Source organism: Saccopteryx bilineata, chromosome 6, assembly GCF_036850765.1.
Source record: "Saccopteryx bilineata isolate mSacBil1 chromosome 6, mSacBil1_pri_phased_curated, whole genome shotgun sequence".
Classification (NCBI taxonomy): domain Eukaryota; kingdom Metazoa; phylum Chordata; class Mammalia; order Chiroptera; family Emballonuridae; genus Saccopteryx; species Saccopteryx bilineata.
In genome coordinates this window covers 106,987,882-107,011,350 of record NC_089495.1, presented here as the reverse complement: position 1 = coordinate 107,011,350, position 23,469 = coordinate 106,987,882, and the positions used below count along the sequence as shown (strand labels likewise).

The window sequence follows — 23,469 nt, the reverse complement described above, 5'->3', positions numbered from 1 at the left end:
GCATCTTTCAAAGAACAGGAATTCCAAATTTCAATTAATTATTTATTTTTAAAGTGAGAAGCAGGGACACAGAGACAGACTCTTGCATGTGCCCCGACTGGGATCCACCCAGCAAGCCCCCTACTGGGGATGCTCTGCCTATCTGGGGCTGTAGCTCTGTTGCTTGACAACTGAGCTATTTTAGTGCTTTAGACCAGGCCGTGGAACCATCCTTAGCACCCAGGTCAACTTGCTCAAACAATTGGAGCCATGGCTGTGGGAGGAGGAGAGAGGAAAAGAAGGAGAGAGGAAGAGACAGACAGAGAGAAGGGGGAGGGGGAGGGGTGGAGAAGCAGATGGTCACTTCTGCTGTGTGCCCTGACTGGGAATCAAACACGGGACTCCCACACGCCGGGTGATGCTCTACCACCAATCCAACTGGCCAGGGCCTTAGGAAATTTTTCTCTGTTCAGGGATCAAAGTGAAAAATATTTTCCTTTAAAAATTTAAAGTATTGGTTTTATAAGTTTTTGAACTCTCTGAAATTGATTTATATATATATATATATTTTTTTTTTTACAAGAGAGACAGAGAGACAGATAGGGAAAGACAGGAAGGGAGAGAGATGAGAAGCATCAGTTCTTCGTGCGGCACCTTAGTTCATTGATTGCTTTCTCATATGTGTCTTGACCAGGGGGCTACAGCATAATAAGTGACCCCTTGTTCAAGCCAGCAACCTTGGGCTTAAGACAGTGACTTTGGTCTTCAAGCCAGCAACTTTTGGGCTCAAGCCAGTGACCATGGGGTCATGTTTATGATCCCACGCTCAAGCTAGTGACCCGGTGCTCAAGCTGGTGGCCTTGGGGCTCGAACCTGGGTCCTCTGCATCCCAGTCCAAAGCTCTGTCCACTGCACCACCACTTGGTCAGGCTGGAATTGATTTTTCTATATGGCATTATAATAGGTATCCTGGTTCATTTTTGTCTCCACATGGTTAATTATTTGGGCCAGCTCTGTCTTTTCTCCAGTGGTCTGCAGTGCCATTTTTATCAAGTTTCATATATATAGTTACATATTTTCTATATTACTAAACATAGTAGTAACTTACTATTAAATATCCAGTCAGGCCCTGGCCGGTTGGCTCAGTAGTAGAGCGTTGGCCTGGCGTGCGGGAGTCCCGGGTTCGATTCCCGGCCAGAGCACACAGGAGAAGCGCCCATCTGCTTCTCCACCCCTCCCCCTCTCCTTCCTCTCTGTCTCTCTTTTCCCCCCTCGTAGCCAAGGTTCCATTGGAGCAAAGTTGGCCTGGGCGCAGAGGATGGCTCTGTGGCCTCTGCCTCAGGCGCTAAAATGGCTCTGGTTGCAACAGAGCAATGCCCCAGATGGGCAGAGCATCGCCCCTGGGTGGGCGTGCCGGGTGGATCCCGGTCGGGCACATGCAGGAGTCTATCTAACTGCCTTCCCATTTCCAACTTCAGAAAAAAAAAAAAAATCAATAAATAAATATCCAGTCAGTGTTCAGGTTTCCCCAACTGTCTTTTTTTTTTTTTAAAGTTTAACTGAGCAGATTTAATTTCCCTGAGGTCATATTCCATACAAATACTGTCCATTACAGCAGTGGTTTTCAAACCCAACACAACAGTCTATACAAAGCAGTCATACGTCTTGTGAAAATGGTCCGAGGGGGTCTGAGGTGGGCATGTCTTCTCCAGGGGATCCTGACATTGCTGGTCCCCAGAACACACCCTGAATAGTAGCAACATATTAGACTATTTAGGAGGAGTCATAAGAAAATATTTATCTAAAAAGAAATTAGGTGAACAAAACACTAACATCACTATTAGAGAATAACCAAAATGTTTCTCTAATCTCTATACTAAGAGCAGTCTTTGGTTTTCAGTATTTCCATTGATCTGATTAATTGTAAAGCCTCATTAAATAAAAGCTTTAATTTCAAAAATAAAGTGCTGTGATTTAAAAAATAAAAACTAGGCTATATTTAAGGGCTTCTAAGAAATTTGTTTACTTCTGAGTGAAGAAAAGACAATCTTTAGATATATTCTTATGAAATTCTACTTCATTACAAAAACCCTTGGTTATTTATTGTCCTTTGAGTCTAACCTTCATGACGAGTTGATACAGTCCTTAAGGGCAAGGCCATTTTATATCATATTTCAGTCTCCTCAAAAGGAAAGAGTATTTGTTTAAAAGTCCAGAATTACAATAATAAGTTTATATTTTTCTTATAGTTAGACAAAGGAAAGGACAATCTTCAAACTTCCAATTAATTCTTTATAAATATTTGAGTTTGCCCCACATCCAAATTCTAAAACCACAGAAATATTTTTCTTCTTTACATACAATAAGTACTGAAGTTATAAAATGTTAGTGTTATATTATTTATATGTATATTAGGTGAAAACAGGAATAATATCCTTGTAGACTGATTAAGAAGATTGAAGGAATGTGCACTTTTGTACTTTGTGTGAGGAAAAGAGGGGGAGTTCCTAAATAATTTTTATTAATAACATGTCATCCAAATAGTCCGAAGTACCTTACAAATACCTTCCTGCGAGTCTGTCTGACCTCACTCTGAGCACTAATTTTGGAATGGCAACTCCATCTAGGCCAGGAAGGGCACCAAAATGTGTCCCTGTAGACCATACAGCTCATCCGTTCACAGGTGTGGTAATAAAATAAAATGGTTTTCAACACTAGTATGTCCCTCCAATAAAGCACATCACTTGACACTCTCTATTCTGCATAAAATATTACAAGGTACAATGCTGAGAGCTGGTGAAAGTATGACACATCGTGATTACATGCTTTTAACACATAGTCCAAATTGAGTTAACTACTAATCAAAACAACCAAGTCTCACTCTGGGTTTTACAATAATCAAAACAAGTATGTCTCAGAATAATCCTTTCTCTACCTCCATGAGGAATTGGGAAGGGCTCTTAATAAGGACAAAAGATCCCTGGGCCTCATGTAGGGCCTATGGAATCAATCTCTGGGGATGAGGCTGGGCATCTCATTTTTAACCAGGTGTTATGACTTAAGAAATGTCAGACTGACTTAAAGAAATCTGGTTCTTAACTCTCTAGGATTTTGACAACAGAAGTTCCTTCTTCACTTATACAATTGAATGGGAACCTAGATCCCAGATGACCAGCACTTTTTAAATGAGTTACTTTATTTTTATTTAGAAGGAAAATCCTTAGGTTTCTTCCCTTTTGACACATATCATGTTCTCTAACCCTATCACTGTTTTCCTGTCCTCCAGCTCTTTCTGCTATGATTTAACCTCACTGGCCCACCTGGGAAGGGAAGACTGTTTATCTTCCCTTTGGCTAGGCTCTGATTTCTGATCATCCCTCAGGCCTAAATGCAGAGCTGGAGGCTGACCTGGCTGAACCCACTTGGAAATAAGTCCTTTCACTTAAGACTACCCCACCCCTTACAAAACACCCTTCTCACACGGCCTCTGCCCCTCATTCACACACCACATATTTTGCTTCTTTGTGTTGTCCAAATCCATTCTATTCACTCTTTAATCCATCACCACCATAGTGAGGTTTGTTTAGTGACATTATGAAAACAGCCACAAAGAGTAATGCAGCCCCAAGATTGGGGGGGGGGCCACAAGGGCTGACCTCCTGGGCAAGACTGGAGAGAAGGGGGTTGATGACCCAGCCCATTGCTGTCACTGACTGCCCCACGCCTATGAGGGTACCCTTGGCCTGGGGCCCGCCAGCAGTTAGCTGGAGGTCTCTGATACAAGTCCTACCAATGGCAGTGGAGGAGAAGACGACAGCTCCCACAGTGGGGGCCATACAGTAGAGCAGCAGGAGCAAGAAGGTGAGTGCACTGGAGTGTAGCAGGACCTTGTAGCAATTGTGTTTGTACAGCCACATGACGGGCCCCAGGACTAAGCCAGCCAGGGTCCCCAGTGCACTGCTGTAACTGATGAGGTAGCTTGTCACCTTGGGCCTCATCCCAAAGCGCTCCTCAAGGGCCAAGACAAAATTATTGTAGTACAGCATGACTGCCGTGGCCATCAGCAGGTGCACCAGAAATATGTCCCACAGTTCAGAAAAGATCAGGCTCTTCATGTTTTGCAATGTGAACATAACTTCCATCCAGGGCGGCCTCGGGGTCTTCTCACTCACCATGCTCCCAGGGGTGGGGCTCGCCTCTTGCACTTCACAGTTTGTCTTTTCTAAAGGAGCATGATTCTTATGCAATTGCAGCATGTTCTTTGTACTGCTGACCTTCCCTTCACTCCATGGAAACAGGCAGAGTAGACCAGGGGCTCTGATGAGGGAGAGCTGAGAGGACTCAAGTTGCAGGAATATTGTGTAAAATTGGAGGCCCAAGGAGATACACTGTTGCTGAATCCCTGTGCTGAATCATTCTCCAGGACTGCAGTCGCCATCTTTCCCCAACTGTCTTTTATATGTAACACAAACACACACATGTGCATGAGTGTATAAAACAATTTGTTTGGATCATTATCCAAATAAGGTTCATTTATTTTGATTGGTTAATATGTCTCCTACATCTTTTTAAATCTATAGATTCCCACTCCCATTTGTCAAACCACTGCCCCGTCTTTTTACCTTGTTGCTTGTTATTGTTAGAGAAATGGGATTGTTTATCCTGGATTTTGCTAGTTGCAACCCCATGGTGTTTAGTATGTCCTTCAGTTCTCTGAATTTTCTGTAAATTGGTTAAGCAGACGTCTCTAAACTAAGGCATGGGGCCCCCTGAGGCCATTTATCTGGCCCCCCGCCGCACTTCTGGAAGGGGCACCTCTTTCATTGGTGGTCAGTGAGAGGAGCACTGTATGTGGCGGTCCTCCAAAGGTCTGAGGGACAGTGAACTGACCCCTGTGTAAAAAGTTTGGGGACCCCTGATATAGAGGTTTGATATGATCTTAATTTGCCAACACTGATTTATAGGTGGTATTTTATACTTTTAACTTTTATTTACTGTATTCAGTGGTTTTAAAGAGTTGTAGCCATTATCACAATCAATTTTAGAATGTTTTCATCACTACAGAAAGAAACTGTATACCGTTTAGCAGTCATTCTCTATTCTTTCATCCTTCCCATCCATATAACCCCCCTTCCCCAGATATAAGCAACTGATCTACTTTCTGTCTTGTTAATTTGCCTGTTTATGACATTTATGTAAATAGAATCTTATAATACATAGTTTTTTGTAACTGGCTTCTTTCACTTAGCATATTGTTTTCAAGGTTCTTGCATGTTACTAGTATGTGCCAGTTATTCATTCCTGTTTATTGCTGAATGATTTTTTTTCCAAAGTGAGAAGCGGGGCAGGAGGGGGGGAGTCAGACAGACTCCCTCATGTACCTGACCAGGATCCACCCGGCATGCCCACTTGGTGACAGTGCTCGGCCCCTCTGGGACGTTGCTCCGCTGCAATCAGAGCCATTCTAGTGCCTGAAGTGGAGGCCACGGAGCCATCCTCAGTGCCCAGGCCAACTTTGATCCATTGGAGCCTTGGCTGTGGGAGAGGAAGAGAGAGATAGAGAGAAGGGGGAGGGGGAAGGATGGAGAAGCAGATGGGCTCTTCTCCTGTGTGCCCTGGTCAGGAATTGAACCTGGGACTTCCACATACCGGGCCGACGCTCTACTGCTGAGCCAACTGGCCAGGGCCCTGGGTTTTTTTTTGTTTTTTTATGAGAGAGACAAGCAGGGACAGACAGTAAGGGAGAGAGATGAGAAGCATCAACTTGTTGCAGCACTTATATTTGTTCATTGATTACTTTCTCATATGTACCTTGACCAGGAGCCTTCAGCCGAGCCATGACCACTTACTTAAGCCATTGACCTTGGACTCAAGCCAGCGACCTTGGGCTTCAAGCCAGCGACCATGGGGTCATGTCTATGATTCTGTGCTCAAGCCAGCAGCCCTGTGCTCAAGCTAGTGAGCCCACACTCAATCCAGATGAGCCTATGCTCAAGATGGCAACCTTGGGATTTCAAACTTAGGTCTTCAGCCTTCCAGGTTGACGCTCTATCCCAGAGGTCCCCAAACTTTTTACACAGGGGGTCAGTTCACTGTCCTTCAGACCGTTGGAGGGCCGGACTATATAAAAACTATGAACAAATCCCTACGCACACTGCACATATCTTATTTTAAAGTAAAAAAACAAAACAGGAAAAAATACAATATTTAAAATAAAGAACAAGTAAATTTAAATCAACAAACTGACCAGTATTTCAATGGGGACTATGGGCCTGCTTTTGGCTAATAAGATGGTCAATGTGTTCCTCTCACTGACCACCAATGAAAGAGGTATCCTTTCTGGAAGTGCGGTGGGGGCCAGATAAATGGCCTCAGGGGGCCGCATGCGGCCCTTGGGCCATAGTTTGGGGACCCCTGCTCTATCCACTGCGCTACTGAATGGTATTGCATCATATGGATATGCTATATTGTATTATAGCATTCATCAGTTTATGGACATTTAGGTTGTTTTGGGCTATTGTACATAGCTTTGCTATAAATAATTTATGTACAGGTATTTGTGCAGATATATGTTTTCTTGTTTCTTGGGCATATACCTAAGAGTAGAATTGCTGGATCCTATGGTTACTTTTAAGGAACTGCAAGACTTTTTCTTAGTGGTTACTCAATGAGATGCAAGCAAACACCGAGAGGCAATTTAAAGAGCTCAGAAAACAAATTAATAAACAAAACAAGTACTTCACCAAGGTGACTGAAACTTTAAAAGCAGAGATGAATAGGCCCTGGCCGGTTGGCTCAGCGGTAGAGCGTCGGCCTGGTGTGCGGGGGACCCGGGTTCGATTCCCGGCCAAGGCACACAGGAGAAGCGCCCATTTGCTTCTCCACCCCCCACCCCCTCCTTCCTCTCTGTCTCTCTCTTCCCCTCCCGCAGCCAAGGCTCCGTTGGAGCAAAGATGGCCCGGGCGCTGGGGTGGCTCCTTGGCCTCTGCCCCAGGCGCCAGAGTGGCTCTGGTCGCCGCAGAGCGACGCCCCGGAGGGGCAGAGCATCGCCCCCTGGTGGGCAGAGCGTCGCCCCTGGTGGGCGTGCCGGTGAATCCCGGTCGGGCGCATGCGGGAGTCTGTCTGACTGTCTCTCCCCGTTTCCAGCTTCAGAAGGAAAAAAAAAAAAAAAAAAGCAGAGATGAATAACTTAATGCATGAATTGAAAAATGAGCTAGCAAGTTTACTAATAGAACAAGGCAGATAGAGGAGAGAAACAGTGATACTGAAGGTAGGCAACTAGAGATGCTACAGAGAGAAGAAAGAGACTCACGAATTAAAAAAATAATAGATTTCTATGAGAATTGTCTGACTTCATCAAAAAGAACAATATAAAAATAATGTGTATATCAGAAGAAGAAAAAAAGGAGAAGGGAATTGAGAGCCTATTTAAACAAGTAGTTGATGAGAACATCCCAAGCCTATGGAAAGAATTAGATTCTTGAATCCAAGAAGCAAACAATGCCTAGTTACCTTAACTCAGACAGCCCTTCTCCAAGGCACACTATAATAAAACTGTCAAAAATCAATGACAAAGAAAGAATACTCAAGGCATCTAAGGAAAAGAACATAACATATAAACGAAGGCCAATCAGGTTATCATCAGACTACTCAGCAGAAACTACAGGCCAAAAGAAAGTAGACCCAAACATTCAAAGTACTGAAAGTGAGGAATTAGCAGCCAAGAACGATATTTGCCAAAGATATCCTTCAAATATGAAGGAAAAATAAAAAATTTTTTAGACATACTGAAACTGAGGGAATTAATCACCAGAAAACCCCCACTGCAGGAAATACTCAGGGTGGTTATTTTACTGGATACAAGGAACAAAACACAAAACTACAAATAAAAGCTCCAACAAAGTTATAGTATAAACAAGGATAATCTATGACAGCAAAAACATAAAATGGCATAATGTTCTGAAGTAGCAAAGGAGGATGGAGTGCAAAAGCACTCATAAGACAAAGGACTCGTATATATGAAAATATTTTTCTCAATAACCTAATTGTAGCCACCCACAAAAAAACCAAAACTGAAAAACATAGGTCAAGAAAAAGAAAAAATAGAGGAGGGCTGGCTTGTAGTGGCCCAGTGGATAAAGCATTGAACTGGAATGCTGAGGTTGTCATTGCAAATCCCTGGGCTTGCCTGGTCAAGACACTTATGAGCATTGATGCTTCCTGCTCCCCCTCCTTCTCTCCTCTCCCTCTCCCACTCCCTCTCCCTGTCCTCTCCCTCTCTTCCCCTCTCTAAAATGAATAAATAAAACCTAGAAAAATAAAAAAAATAAAGTTTTTAAAGAGAGGAAGTAGAGGAAGAAGCATGGAATACCACCAAACAAAAACAATTGACAGAAATACAAAATAACCAAAGATACAGAGCTACCAGAAAACAAAACATAAAATGGCTATTTGAAATCCTCATGTGTCAGTAATTATCCTAACTGTAATTGGACTGAACTCACCAATAAAGAGACACAGAGTAGCAAATTGTATCAAAAAACAAAACCCAACTATATGCTGCCTTCAGGAGACACAGCTAAGCTGCAGGGACAAAAGTAGACTCAAAGTGAAAGGTTGGAAAATGATTCTACAAGCAAACAATAAACAAAGAATAGCTGATGTTGCCATACTTATATCTGACAATACTTACTGCAAGACAACAAAGGTAAGAAGAGGCAAAAATGGACATTTCATAATGGTAGAGGGGTCACTATATCAAGAAGACATCAGCCTGGCCTGTGGTGGTGCAGTGGTTAAAGCGTTGACCCGGAATGCTGAGGTTGCCAGTTTGAAACCTTGGGCTTGCCTGGTTAAGGCACATATGGGTGTGGGTGCTTCCTGCTCTTCTCTCTTTCTCTCTCTCTTCTCTAAAATAAATAAATAAAATTTAAAAATAAAAAGAGGACATCGCACTTCTTCATATATATGCACCTAATCAGGGAGCACCAAAATATATGACATGTACTAACAGAACAAGAAAGAGAGGTAGACAAATACATAATTGTATTTGGAGATCTCACTATACCATTGACAGTCTTGATAGATCATCCAAACAGAAAATCATTAAAGAAATACTGGCCTTAAACAACACACTAGACCAGATGGACATAATAGACACTTAAAGAACATTTCATCCCAGAACATCAGGTTATACATTTTTTTTCCTACTGTTAATGAAACATTCTCAAGGACACACCATATGTAGGGCCACAAAACTAATCTCAACAAATTTAAGGAGATTGAAATTATATCAAGAATATTCTCTGATTATAAGTCTTTGAAATTATAATTCAACTGTAAAAAGGAATTAAAGCCCACAAAAATGTAGAAACTAAACAGTATACTTCTAAATAATGACTGGGTCAAGGAAGAAATAAAAGCAGAGATCAAAAGATTGAGAATATCGAGAATGACAACATGACATATCTTATTAATTTTTAGAGAGGAGATAGAGTGAGTGAGAAAGAGAGAGAGAGAAGGGGGAGGGAGGAGCAGGAAGCATCAACTCCCATATGTGCCTTGACCAGGCAAGCCCAGGGTTTTGAACCGGCAACCTCAGCGTTCCAGGTCAACGCTTTATCCACTGCGCCACCACAGGTCAGGCCAACATGACATATCAAAACCTCTGGGAGGCAGCAAAAGCAATAATAATAGGGAAGTTTATATCATTACAAACTTAAATCAAGAAACAAGAGGCCCCACCTGACCTATGGTGGCACATTGGAGAAAACATCAACATGGCATGCTAAAGTAGCTGGTTTGAAACCCTAGGCTTGCCCTTTCAAGGCACATATGGGAGTTGATGCTTCCTGCTCCTCCACCCCCACCTCACTAAAATAAATAAAAAATAGAGGTTCCAAGTAAATGACCTGATATTACATCTGAAGGAACTAGAAAAGGAACAAAGGCAATCTAAAGTCAGTGGAAGAAAGGTAATAGTAAAAATTAGACAAGAACTAAATGAGATAGAGAAAAACTCTGTAGAAAAATATTAATATAACAAAGAGCTGGTTCTTTGAAAAGATCGATAAAATTGACAAACCCCTGGCTAGAATCACTAAGGAAAAAAGAGAGATGACTCATAAAAACATCAAAAATGAAAGAAGAGAAATTACTACAGACATCATAGTTATACAATGGATTATTCTGGAATACTATGGAAGTTTATATGCCATCAAATTCAACAATCTAGAAGAAATAAGTTCCTAGAACTGTGCAATCATTCTAGACTGGGTCATGAAGAAGTGGAAAACCTAAATAGACCCATAAGCAGGGAGGACATAGAAACAACTATCAAAAGTCTCCCCCCAAATAAAAGTCCAGGACCAGATGGCTACAGTAGTGAATTCTACCAAAAGTTCAAAGAACATTTGGTACCTATCCTTCTCAAAGTCTTCCAAAAATTAGAAGGAGCAATACTCAGTAACACATTTTATGAAGCTAACATAATCCTGATACCAAAACCTTGCAAGGACAACACAAAAAAAAGAAAACTACAGATCAATATCTCTAATGAAACTACAGATCAATATATCTAATGAATATAAATGCAGAAATCCTCAACAAAATACTAGCAAATCAAATACAACAATACATTAAAAAAATACATCAAGTGGGATTCATTCCAGGAAGCACAAGGATGGTTCAATGTATGTAAATAGATGAGTGTAATACACCACATGAATGAAACAAAAGACAAAAATCATATGATTCTATCAATAGAAGCAGAAAAGGCATTCAATAAAATACAACATCCAGCCTGACCAGGTGGTGGCACAGTGGATCGAGTGCCCGACTGGCATGCAGAGGACCCAGGTTCGAAACCCTGAAATCGCCAGCTTGAGCACAGACTCACCAGCTTGAGCATGGGATCATAGACGTGACCCATAGTTGCTGGCTTGAAGCCCAAGGTCACTGGCTTTAGCCCAAGATCACTGGCTTGAGCAAGGGGTCACTTGTTCTGCTGAACTCTCTCCCCCTCCATCAAGGCACATATGAGAAAGCAGTCAATGAACAACTAAGGAGCTGTAACAAAGAATTGATGCTTCTCATCTTTGTCCCTTACTGTCTGCCTGTCCCTATCTGTCCCTCTCTGTCTCTGTCCAAAAAAAAAAGAAAAAAAGATACAATATCCAATTATGTTTAAAACACTCAGTAAAATGGATATAGAAGGAAAGTACCTCAACATAATAAAGGCCGTATATGACAAATCATCAGTTAATATCATACTAAATGGTGAAAAACTGAAGGCTTTCCATCTAAAATCAGGAACAAGACAAAACTGCCCCCCCTCCACTCTTACTCAACATAGTACTGGAGTCTTAGCCATAGCAGTCAGATAAGAGAAAGAAAGAAAAGGCATCCATATCAGTCAAGAAGTAGTTGAGGTATCACTTTTAGCAGGTGACATGATCCTGTATATGGAAAACCCCAAAGATTCCATTGAAAGAACTATTAGAAACAAGAAACAGATACAGTAAAGTCACAGGGCATGGAATCAATATATTATACAAAAATCCACTGCTTTCCTATATGCCAACAATGAAACTTCAGAAAATAACCTGAAAAAATTCCTTTTATACTTAACAACTAAAAAGAAAATAAAATACCTAGGAACAAACTTAACAAAAGGTGTGAAGGACCTATATACTGAAAACTACAAAACCTTATTGAAAGAAATTGAAAAAGACACAATGAATTCGAAAAATGTTCCATGTTTATGGATAGGAAGAATTAAATAGTTAAATTAGCCATATTATTCAAAGCAATATACAAATTTAATGCAATCTCTATTAGAATCCCAATGTCATTTTTTTTTTTTTTTTGTATTTTTCTGAAGTTGGAAAGGGGGAGGCAGTCAGACAGACTCCTGCATGCGCCCGACCGGGATCTACCCGGCATGCCCACCAGGGGGCGATGCTCCACCCATCTGTGGTGTTGCTCTGTTGTAACCAGAGCCATTCTAGTGCCTGAGGCAGAGGCCATAGAGCCATCCTCAGCGCCCGGGGCCAACTTTGCTCCAGTGGAGCCTTGGCTGCAGAAGGGGAAGAGAGAGACAGAGAGGAAGGAGAGGGGGAGGGGTGGAGAAGCAGATGGGCGCTTCTCCTGTGTGCCCTGGCCGGGAATCGAACCCGGGACTCCTGCACGCCAGGCCGACGCTCTACCACTGAGCCATCCGGCCAGGGCCCCAATGTCATTTTTAAAGACATAAAGCAGAAATAATTCACTAGATATGTATGGAACCATAGAAAAACTTCAAATAGACAAAGCAATGCCGAGGGTAAAAAAAAGAATGAAGACAATGGTATTATACTACATGACCTCAAATTATTCTACAGAGTCACGATAATCAAAACAGTATGGTATTGGCAGAAAAAGAGATATAAAGATCAGTGGAATAGAATCGGGAGCCCAGAAATAAAATCACATATATATATATGGACAAATAATCTCACAAAGCCAAAAACACAATGGAGAAAAGAAAGCCTTTTCGATAAATGGTGCTGGGAAAATTGGAAATCCACATGCAAAAGAATTAAACTTGTCCACACCTTGTCCCCATGCACAAAAATTAATTCAAAATGGATTAAAGACCTAAATATAAGATCTGAAAAAAATAAATCACATAGAAGAAAACATACATACTAAACTTACAGAACTTGCTGTGGAGAACATTTTATGAATTTGACCCCAAAGGTAAGGGAAGTAAAGGCAGAAATAAATGAATGGGACTGTATCAAACTAAACAGCTTTTGCACAGCAAAAGAAACCGACAATAACAAAAAGGCAGCCAACCAAATAAGAGATGATATACAACAGCTCTGATAAGGGGTTAATATTCAAAATATATAAAGAGCTCACAAATCTCAGCAACAAACAAACAACTCAATAAAAAATAGGGAGAGGATACAAACAGACACTTTTCCCAAGAAGAAATACAAATGGCCAATCACATTTCCTTGGCTCTTACTATTTGAAAGGAATATTGGACTATTCTTTGTAAAATATCTGCCATGTGCCAGAATGAATGGTGTCCTACATTTATTATCTACTTAATATTGAAGACAGGTACAATTATTCCCATTATACAGTTTATGAAGTAGAGAGGCATAGAGGTTTAAAAAAAGGCATTGATGATTATACTGCTAGGGAGTCATGGCACTATGAAAAGATGCTCATCTTCACTAGCTATTAGAGAAATGCAAATCAAAACTACAATGAGCCTGACCAGGTAGTGGCGCAGTGGATAGAATGTTGGACTGGAATGCGGAGGACCCAGGTTCAAAACCCTGAGGTTGCCAGCTTGAGCTCAGGCTCATCAGGCTTGAATATGGGCTCACCAGCTTGAGCGCGGGGTTGCTGGCTTGAGCGTGGGATCATAGACATGAGCCCAAGGTCACTGGCTTGAGAAAGGGGTCACTTGCTCTGTTGTGGCACCCAGGTCAATGTACATATTAGAAAGCAATCAATGAACAAGCAATCAACAAATAACTAAGATACCACAAAGAAGAATTGATGCTTCTCATCTCTCTCCCTTCCTGTCTGACCCTGTCTGTCTCTTTCTCTGACTCTCTCTTTGTCAAACCCTCCCCCCACACACACAAAAACAATAAAATACCGCTTTACAGCTGTTAGATTGGCTATTATCAACAAGACAGGTAATAAATGTTGGAGAGGCTGTGGAGAAAAAGGAACCCTTATTCACTGCTGGTGGGAATGCAAATTAGTACAACCATTATGGAAGAAAGTATGGTCGTTCCTCAAAAAGTTAAGACTAGAACTACCACATGACCAAGCAGTCCCTCTACCTGGGTATCTACCCCAGAAGCTTGAAAACATTGGTATGTAAAGACACACACACTCCCATGTTCATCATAGCATTATTCACGATCGCCAAGTCATGGAAACAACCAAAGTGGTTGAGGATTAAATAAAGAAGATGTTGGTTGAGGAGCAAATAAAGATGTGGTACATATACTATATAATGGAATACTACTCAGCCATAAGAAACGATGACAGTGACATTTATGATGACGTGGGTGGACCTTGATAATAATATACTGAGTGAAATAAGTAAATCAGAAAAGGCTAAGATCTGGATGATTTCACATATGGGTGGGATATAAAACTGAAACTCATGGATAGAGAAAAAAGTGAAGTTACTGTAAGTGGGGAGTATAGAGGGACAAATGTACAGTGATGGAGAAGGATTTGACTTTGGGTGATGGGCACATAACACAACAGTTCAAATGCTATAGAAATGTTTACCTGAAACCTACGTACTGTTATTGATCAATGTCACCCCATTATGTTTACTTTCTAAATTAAAAGTCTATATCCTTACTGTGACTGATTGATAGGAGGGGTTTGAAGTCTCCTTTTTAATTTATACTCTTTTAATCTTACCATCTCTTTTTTTACATTCATTTTATTTATTAAAGGTTCTATGTGCATAGCCTGTATTTTGTTTCCTATGGCATCATTTAACAGTGTTTTATTTGTCCTGTATTTTCTGTAAATTCATATTTGAATCTGGAGTTTTTAACAGATTTAGGTTATTTTGAGCATACGGAACAAGAATGCATTATATATGATTTTTTTTTTTTTGCATTGAGAGGCACTAGTATCTGTCTCTTTCTGAAATATTGACAATTATTCAGGAACATTACCTAAATCTGTTATTTACTAGGAGTCATAAAATGGTGATATTCTAATTCTGTCATTCTTTTTTTAAAAAGAAAATTTCCCTCGTTTTTTAATTGGTTAAGTTTACTCCCATGATAAAATTTGTTTAAAGGCAAAATGAGTGCTTGATTCTCTTCATTTATCAGTTTTTAGACAATGGGTGGTTCATTAGTACGTTCTAATGATGACTGGTTAGTTATTTTCAAATTCTGAATTCATTGACTGAATCATACAAATGTTTTAATTCATTGTAGTTATACTTATTGATATTTTAATTGTACTGTCTATGACCAGTTTGAGTCCCTTCAGCTTCACTCCTGGATATTTTTGACAGATCTAGGAATTTTTAAATTTTATTTATTTTTTAATCTAGATATTTTTAAAAAGACATATTATACATGTAATTGGTATTTCTATTTTTTTTTTTTTTTAGGACTGAATCAAACAGATTTTATTCAACTTTTTAGGATGAGGAAAATAAACGATATAAAATAAGCCACAAGAAATGCTCTTTTGTACTACTATTTCAAACCATTTTCAGTATTTTACAAAATGCTCACAGCAAATACAAAAAGCTACAACATACTCTTCTTTTATAACTTCTGCTGCAATAAATGCAACATTAACAAATATACAAATTTCTCCTGTACCAATCTTAAAAGTAGAATTACTGAATTACTAGTTTTTGTTATTCATACATATTTTTATTCATACTTTTAATGAGATCATTGCCAATAGTACATTATTTTCCTTAACTCTGTTTTTACATTAGGCCAATGTCTGTCATGCAGCCAGCAAAATCCTTACAGCAGATTACACAGGTTTGTAGTCCAATTTTGACTCTAGCTTCTTAGAATCAGCCACTTTTCTGACTGCTTTCATGAAGTCTTCCTGTACTACAAAATCATGATCAGCACGAATTGCAAACATACCTGCTTCAGTACAAACATTTCTCAGGTCTGCTCCATTAAAGCCATCTGAAAGCTTCACAATTGCTTCATAATCTATTTCACCATGCTTTGTAATGGGACCTGCATGGATTTTCAATATATCTAATCTTGCTTGCTCGTTTGGTAAATCAATATGTCTTTTTCTATCTAATCTTCCTGGATGGAGCAAAGCAGGATCCAGTGTATCTGGTCGGTTTGTAGCCATGATCATTTTAACTCTATGTAGAGTATCAAATCCATCCATTTGATTCAGTAACTCCATTAAAGTTCTCTGAATCTCTCTATCAGCTGAAGTACCCTCGGAAAACCGACGACCACCAATAGCATCTATTTCATCCATAAAAATGATACATGGCTGATGGTCTCTGGCATGATTAAACATTTCTCTGATCAAACGAGTACTTTCACCAATGTACTTGTCTACAATAGAACTAGATACAACCTTTAAGAAATTGCAGTCCAGCTGGCTAGCAACAGCTCGTGCCAAGAGTGTTTTCCCTGTACCTGGTGGTCCATATAGCAAACAGCCTTTTGGAGGTATTATTCCTACACGCTGGAATAATTCTGGGTTTGTAAGAGGTAATTCTATCACCTCCCTTAATTCCCGAATCTGTTCTGATAGCCCTCCAATCTCAGAATAGGAAACATTCCCAGGGTCTTCATGAGACATGTTGTAAACCAATGGATCCACCTCTCTTGGCAAGTATCTCATGATAGTTAGTGTAGTCATATCCAAAGCAACTCTTGTTCCTGGCTTCAGCTTACTTTTTTGTCAAGCTGTCGACAACCCACAACATATCTTGGTCCATTTGTAGCTTAAACAATGAATTTTTCTTCAGTTAACTGCTTAAGTACTTCACCCACAATCTGCCCAACACTTTGTAGGGCCTTCAGATCATTTTCAGACTTTTCATACTGCTTGGTAAGTTCTTTTAATTGTTCCCTTAATTCCTTGAGGCGGCCGTCGATCTCCTTGTGCTCCAGCAGCTTCTTGCGGTAGTCCTGAAGCGCCTTATCTCTAGGGTCCGCCCTGATGAGAAGCCGCCGCTCATCTTGGTATTTCTATTTCAAATTCAAGAGTACATTGTTTTATTAACCTTTTCTATCATACATCTTTATTTCCTTTGTCCCAGGCTGAAATTCTTCGTTTTCCTAAATGATAGAATTAGAGTATCACATTATTACTCATTTTTAAAAATTTCAGATAAATAACACTCTTAAAATAACAATTGCAATACTACAAGCAGTAATAGCATTACTGTAAACAGTTCATAGTTTTGTCTTTCAGGTTGAATGGGATATACAGTCAAATTACTGTGTTGAAAAGTTATATGGAATAGTGTTATTCTGCCACCAACTGGTTATACATTTAGGTTCATAATTTTTTTTTTAATTTTAGAGATTGCTTTTCTTTTAAAGTTTAATTTTGTCATATATACACACATACATGTATATGTCATTCATTTTCATATTGTTCTAAAGTTGGATACAATTTCCTAGAGCCCTTTACCCTATTTTCTCCCTATGCTTGTATATTTGTGTGTAAAACAGTTTTATATGAATTGTTTTTAACTTAGTGTTTTGGAAGGTTTTTATTTTTGTTACAGTGGTTAGCTTTTCTTAGTACCCTCTTTTTTAGTTTTTATCTATTGATTCCCTATTGTGTGCGTATTGAAATTGGTTGTGACTCCTTCCCCTTTTCCTCAGCATCTGATGTGAAGTCCTGTATATCCTTTTTTTCAAAGTTTTAAAAAATTGGCCATTATTTTGAAATAATTGTAGATTCACATGCAATTGTAAAACATAATATAGAGAGTTCCTGTGTACCTTTTATCCAGTTTTTCCCCCCATGGTAATTCCTAGAACCATTATAGTAAAATATTGATCTTTATACATATAGTCAAGATATAATACTTCTACCACTACAAGAATTTTTCATGTTGTCATTTTGTAGTCATGCTTACTTCTCCTCGGGCTCTGGAAACCAAAAATGTAATATAAATGAAATTATATGATCTTTTAAGATGGGATTTTTTCTTCTCGTTATAATTCCATGGAGATTCATCCAAGTTTCTGCTTGTATCAGTAGTTCATTCCTTTTTATTGTTGGTTAATTTTCCAAGGTATGGATGTACCACCCGTTAAGCTGTGAATGATACCTGGGTTGTTTTCAGGTTTGGGCTATTATGAATAAAACTACTGTAAGCGTTTGTATACAAGTTTCTTTTGAACATAAGGTTCAAAAGGGATAAATGTCCAGAAATACATTTGCTGTGTCTTACGGCATTTCATGTTTAGTTTTTTGTGTGTTTTTTTTCTTTTTTAGATTTTATTTATTCATTTTTTTAGAGAGAGGAGAAAGAGAGAGAGAGAGAAGGGGGCAGGGGGAGCAGGAACCATCAACTCCCATATGTACCTTGACCAAGCAAGCCCAGGGTTTCAAACCAGCGACCTCTGTATTCCAGCTCGACATTTTATCCACTGTGCCACCACAGGTCAGACTCATGTTTAGTTTTTTAAGAAATTGTTTTATAAATGGCTGTACCATTTTACAGTCCTACCAGCAATACATGAATTTCTCCACATCCTCACTATTATTTGGTGTTGTCACAATTACTTGTTTTAGCTGTTCTGGTAGATATGCAGTAATTTCTAATTTGGTTTTAATCAGCATTTTCCTAATGGCTAACAATATTGAACTTATTTTATTGTACTTATTTGCCATTTTTATATTCTCTTTGATAAATAATGTCTCCATTTCCTTCACTTGTTTTCCAATTGTTTATTCTACTATTGAGCTTTGGAAGTTATTTATATATGTATATATTCTCGATAGTAGTCCTTTATTCCACATATTTTTTCATCTCTAGCTTGTTTTTTCATCCTCTACATGAGGAGCCTTTCTCAGCAAAAAATTTTAATTTTAACGAGGCCCATTTTAACAATTATGCCTTTTATGGATTATGCTTTTAGGGTTAAGTCTAAGACTTTTGCCTACCTCCAGATCCCAAAGAGTTTTTTTCCCTAAAAGTTTTATTGTTTTACACTTACATATGATTCATTTTGTTCTCATGTTTGTGTAAGGTTTGAGACTTTGAGGTTTATAATTTATCAATATCTATCTGTTCTAGCACCGTTTGTTGAAAAGTTTTTCTTTCTTCCATTGAATTGCTTTCACACTTTTGTCAAAAATCAATTGAGTATGTTTGTGTAGGTCTATTTTGTGTTCTCTGTTCTGTCCCATTGATCATTATATATATCCCTTCTCCAAGTACCACATGGTATTTATTACTGTACTATAGCTATATAATAAATCTTTAAATTAGATAGACTGATTCCTCCTACTTTCTTTTTCAGAATGGGTTTAGCTAGTCTAATTACTTTGCCTTTCTACATAAATTTTAGAATAATCTTTTCTGTATGTATAAAATTATTACTAGGATTTTGAGAGGGATTGGGTTATTAAATTTGTATACCATTGTAGGGAGAATAGCAGTCTTTACTTAGTTAAGTCTACCAATCCATGAACACAGTATGTCTCTTCATTTTTATAGATATTTGAATTTTTTCATCATTGTTGTATAATTTTCAACATATATGTCCTGCACATATATTTTTAGGTTTATAACTAAGTATTTATTTTTTGAGAGATTATAAATGACACTTTGTATTTTAAATTTTGGTACCCATGTGTTCATTGCTATTAGAATATAGACATATAATTGATTTTTGTATTTTTTTCTAGTAGCTTTCCTTATCTTCTTATTGTCACTTTCATTCTAATAATTTTCATCTTCATTTTATTTTTAAATTAAATTTGGTGGGGTAGCATTGGTTAATAACATGTATAAGTTTCAGGTATACAATTCTATAGTACATTATCTGTATATTGGATTGTGTGCTTATGACACAGAGTCTAGTCTTTTTCCATCACTATATATTTGACCCCCTTTACCCTCCTTATCTCCCAGCCCCCTTCCCCTATGTTAACCCCTGTACTGTGTGTCTGAGTTTGTTTTGTTTGTTGGGTTTTTAATTTGTTTTATATCACACATATAAGTGAAATCACATAGTTCTTTATCTTTTCTGACTTAACTTCACTTAACATAATACTATCAGGATCCATCCATGTTGTCTCAAATGGCAATATTTTTTTCTTTTTGTGGCTGAGTAGTATTCCATTGTATATATATGCTACACCTTCTGTATCCAGTCATCCAATGAAGGACACTTAGGTCATTTCCCTGTTTTGGCTACCATAAATAATGCTGCAATGAACGTAGAGTACATAAATCTTAACAAAATTTTTTTTCTTTTGGAGGGTAGAGTTACCCAGAAATGGTATTGCTGGGTCATATTGTAACTCTATTCTTAATATATTGGGATCCTTTATACTGTTTTCCATAGTGGCTGTATCAATTTATATCCCCACCAATAGTGTACAAGGGTTCCTTTTTCTTCACATTCTCTTCAACAAGTGTCTGTTTAGGTTCTCTGCCCAGTTTTAAATAGATTGTTTGGTTTTTGTTGAGTTGTATGAGTTCTTTATATATTTCTTTATTTTTATTTAAACATTTTTTAAATTACAATTTACATTCAGTATTATTTTCAGATGTACAGCATAATGATTAGACAGTCAATATACTTTACAAAGTGTTTCCCCTGATGTTTCCAATACCCTGCTGGCACCATACATAGTTATTACAATATAATTGCCTATATTTTCTATGCTATACTTTATATGTATTTTGGATATTAGCCCCTTATCATAGGTATCATTTGGCAATATCTTTTTTCATTTTGTTGACTGCCTTTTTGTTTTGCTGATGGTTTCTTTTGCAATGCAGAAGTTTCTTAGTTTGATGTAGTCTCATTTATTTTTACTTCCGTAATCTTTGGTGTCAGAAAACTCTCTGAGAACAAGGTCCTTAAGTTTAGAACCTATGTCTTCTGGGTACACTGCTCACAAAAATTTAGGGGATCAGGGAACGTGCAGATACTCCAGTACTTTCAGCCTTTTGTATAGTGTATTTTCACCAATGAAATAAAAGTTGGTTTTGCATCTCATTTGCATAATCAAACAACTTTCTTTGACTTGTCATTTACTTTTCTGATGTTCTTGTTTAATAAAAAATAATCAGATGCTTTTTTATCGCTTTATATTCATTATGAAATATCCTCTAATTTTTATGAGCAATATATTTTATTGTTTCAGATTTTATATTTAACTCTTTAATCTATATTGAGTTAATTTGTGTCTGGTGTCAGCATAGCAGTCTAATTTTATTCTTTTGCAACACCATTTATTGAAGAAGTTTTCCTTTCTCCATTGTAGTTTTTGTTCCTTTATCGAAAGTTACTTGCCTATGTACATGTGGGTTTATTTCTGGGCTCTCAATTCTGTTCCATTGTTCTGTGTGTTTATTTGTCTGCCAATACCATACTGTTTTGATTATTGTAGTTTTGTAGTATAATTGGAAACCAGGGAGTGTAATACCTTTGGCTTTGTTCTTTTTTCTCTGATTGCTTTGCTTATTTGAGGTCCTTTGTGATTCCATACCAACCTGATGATACTTTATTCTATTTCTTTGAAAAATGCCATTGGGATTTTGATGGGGATTACATTAAATATGTATATTGCTTTCGGTAACATGGCCATTTTAACTATGTTGAGTTTTCCCATCCATGAACATGAAATATCTTTTCATTTCTTTGTGTTTTCTTCACTTTCTTTCAACAATGTCTTGTTATTTTCAATGTATAGGTTCTTCATATCCTTTGTTAAGTTTATTCCTAGATATTTTATCCTTTTTGTTGTAATTGCACATGGCATTTCTATGTTTTCTTCATCTCTTTTTATGATATTTTATTGTTAGTATACATGAATGCAACATTTTTGTACATTGATTTTATATCATGCAATTTTATTGTATTTGTTTATTGTTTCTATTAGTCTTTTGCTGGAGTCTTTAAGTTTTCTATATATAGAATCATGCCATCTGCAAACGTGTCAGTTTTACCTCTTCATTCCTAATTTGGATGCCTTTCATTTCTTTCTCTTTCCTGACTGCTTCAGTTAGGACTTCTAGTACTGTGATGAGAGTGGGTATCCTTGTCTTGTTCCTGATCTTGGAGGAAAAGGTTTTAGCTTTTTTTTTTTTTATCATTGGTTACGATATTAGTTGTGGGTTTATCATGTGTGGCCTTTATTATGTTGAGGTACTTCTCTTCTATACACATTTTATTGAGTGCATTTATAATAAAATTATAACTGGCTGTTGTGTCTTGTCAAATGCTTTTCTTCATCTATTGATGTGATCATGACTTTTTTATTTCGTTAATATGTTGTATTACATCAGTTGATTTGTATATGTTGAATTATCCTTGCATCCTTGGAATGAAACCCATTTGATTTTGATATATTGTCTTTTTAATGTATTATATTTAGTTTGCTTATAATTTTGCTTAGGAATTTTGCATCTGTGTTTGTCAGAGGAAGACTTTGAGGATAGGTATTAAATTTTCTTTGAATGTTTGGTAGAATTCACTAGTAAAACCATCTGGACCTGGACTTTTGTTTTTTGGAAGGTTTTTGATAACTTTCAATTTCCTGGCTGTTGATTTGTCTATTTAGGTTTTCTGGGTCTTCATGGTTCAGTCTAGGAAGGTTACAGTTTATATTTCTAGGAATTTGTTAATTTCTTCTAGGTAATCAAATTTGGTGGCACACGCTCTTTCATAGTATTATTGTATAATCCTTTTTATTTCTCTGGTGTCTTTTGTAATTTTCATTTCTGATTTTATTTATTTGAGTCTTTTCTTCTATTTCCTTAGTGAGTCTATCCAGAAGTTTGTCAATTTCATTTATCTTTCCAAAGAACCACCAATTGTTTTTGTCATTAATTATTTTTCTGGGTTTTATTTTTGTTCCCTATTTTGTATAATTCTGCTCTAATTTTTATTATTTCCTTCTACTGACTTTGGACTTTGCTCTTCTTTTTCTAGTTCTTTTAAAGTATTAGGTTGTTTAATTAAATATTTGATCGTTTATTTGAGATTTTTCTTGTTTCTGAGATAGGGTTGTAATGCTATAAACTTTCCTCTTAGTATCTTATTTACTGCATCCCCAAAAGTTTGATATGGCATATTGTCATTCTCCTTTGTCTCTATGTAGCTTTTATTCTCTCCTTTCATTTCTTCTTTGACCTAGTAGTTGTTCAGCAGCATGTTGTTTAATCTCAGCATATTTATGATTTTTCCAGCTTTTTGTAGTTGATTTCCAGTTCAAAACAGTTGTGATCAGAGGATATGCTTACTGTGATTTCAGTCTTCTTAAATTTATTTTAAGAAGACTAATTTTATGACCCATTATATGGTATCCTTGACAATGTTCCATGTGTGCTAGAGAAGAATGTATATTCTGTTGTTTTGGAATGGAAAGCTTTATAAATATTATATCTTTTTGGTCTAATGTGTCATTAAAGGCTGCTGTTTTCTGTTAGGATGATCTATTTACAGTGTTACTGTCAACACAGTATTAACTGCCCTAATTGCATTTTTGTCAGTTTTTCCCTTTTAGGTCTATTAGTAAATGCTTGATAATTTTGATGCTCACAAGTTGGGTGCATATATATTTATATGCAGTGGTGGGATTCAAATAATTTAACATCTGATTCTCTGCCCTAATGACCATTTTAAGTATATAAAAAGACAGGGGTCCCCAAACTACGGCCTGCGGGCCACATGCGGCCCCCTGAGGCCATTTATCCGACCCCTGCCGCACTTCTGGAAGGGGCACCTCTTTCATTGGTGG

General features: G+C 37.8%; 1 protein-coding gene and 2 pseudogenes across 1 annotated transcript in view; 1 reads left to right on the top strand and 2 right to left on the bottom strand.

Annotated features, from left to right (window-relative positions):
• Positions 1-23,469, top strand: part of KPNA3 (karyopherin subunit alpha 3) — a 105,125-nt gene that overhangs the window by 20,141 nt on the left and 61,515 nt on the right. The gene's annotated exons all lie outside the window — the stretch shown is intronic.
• LOC136308334 (major facilitator superfamily domain-containing protein 9 pseudogene) lies at positions 3,522-4,417 on the bottom strand (annotated as a pseudogene).
• On the bottom strand, positions 15,143-16,702 carry LOC136309030 (26S proteasome regulatory subunit 10B pseudogene; annotated as a pseudogene).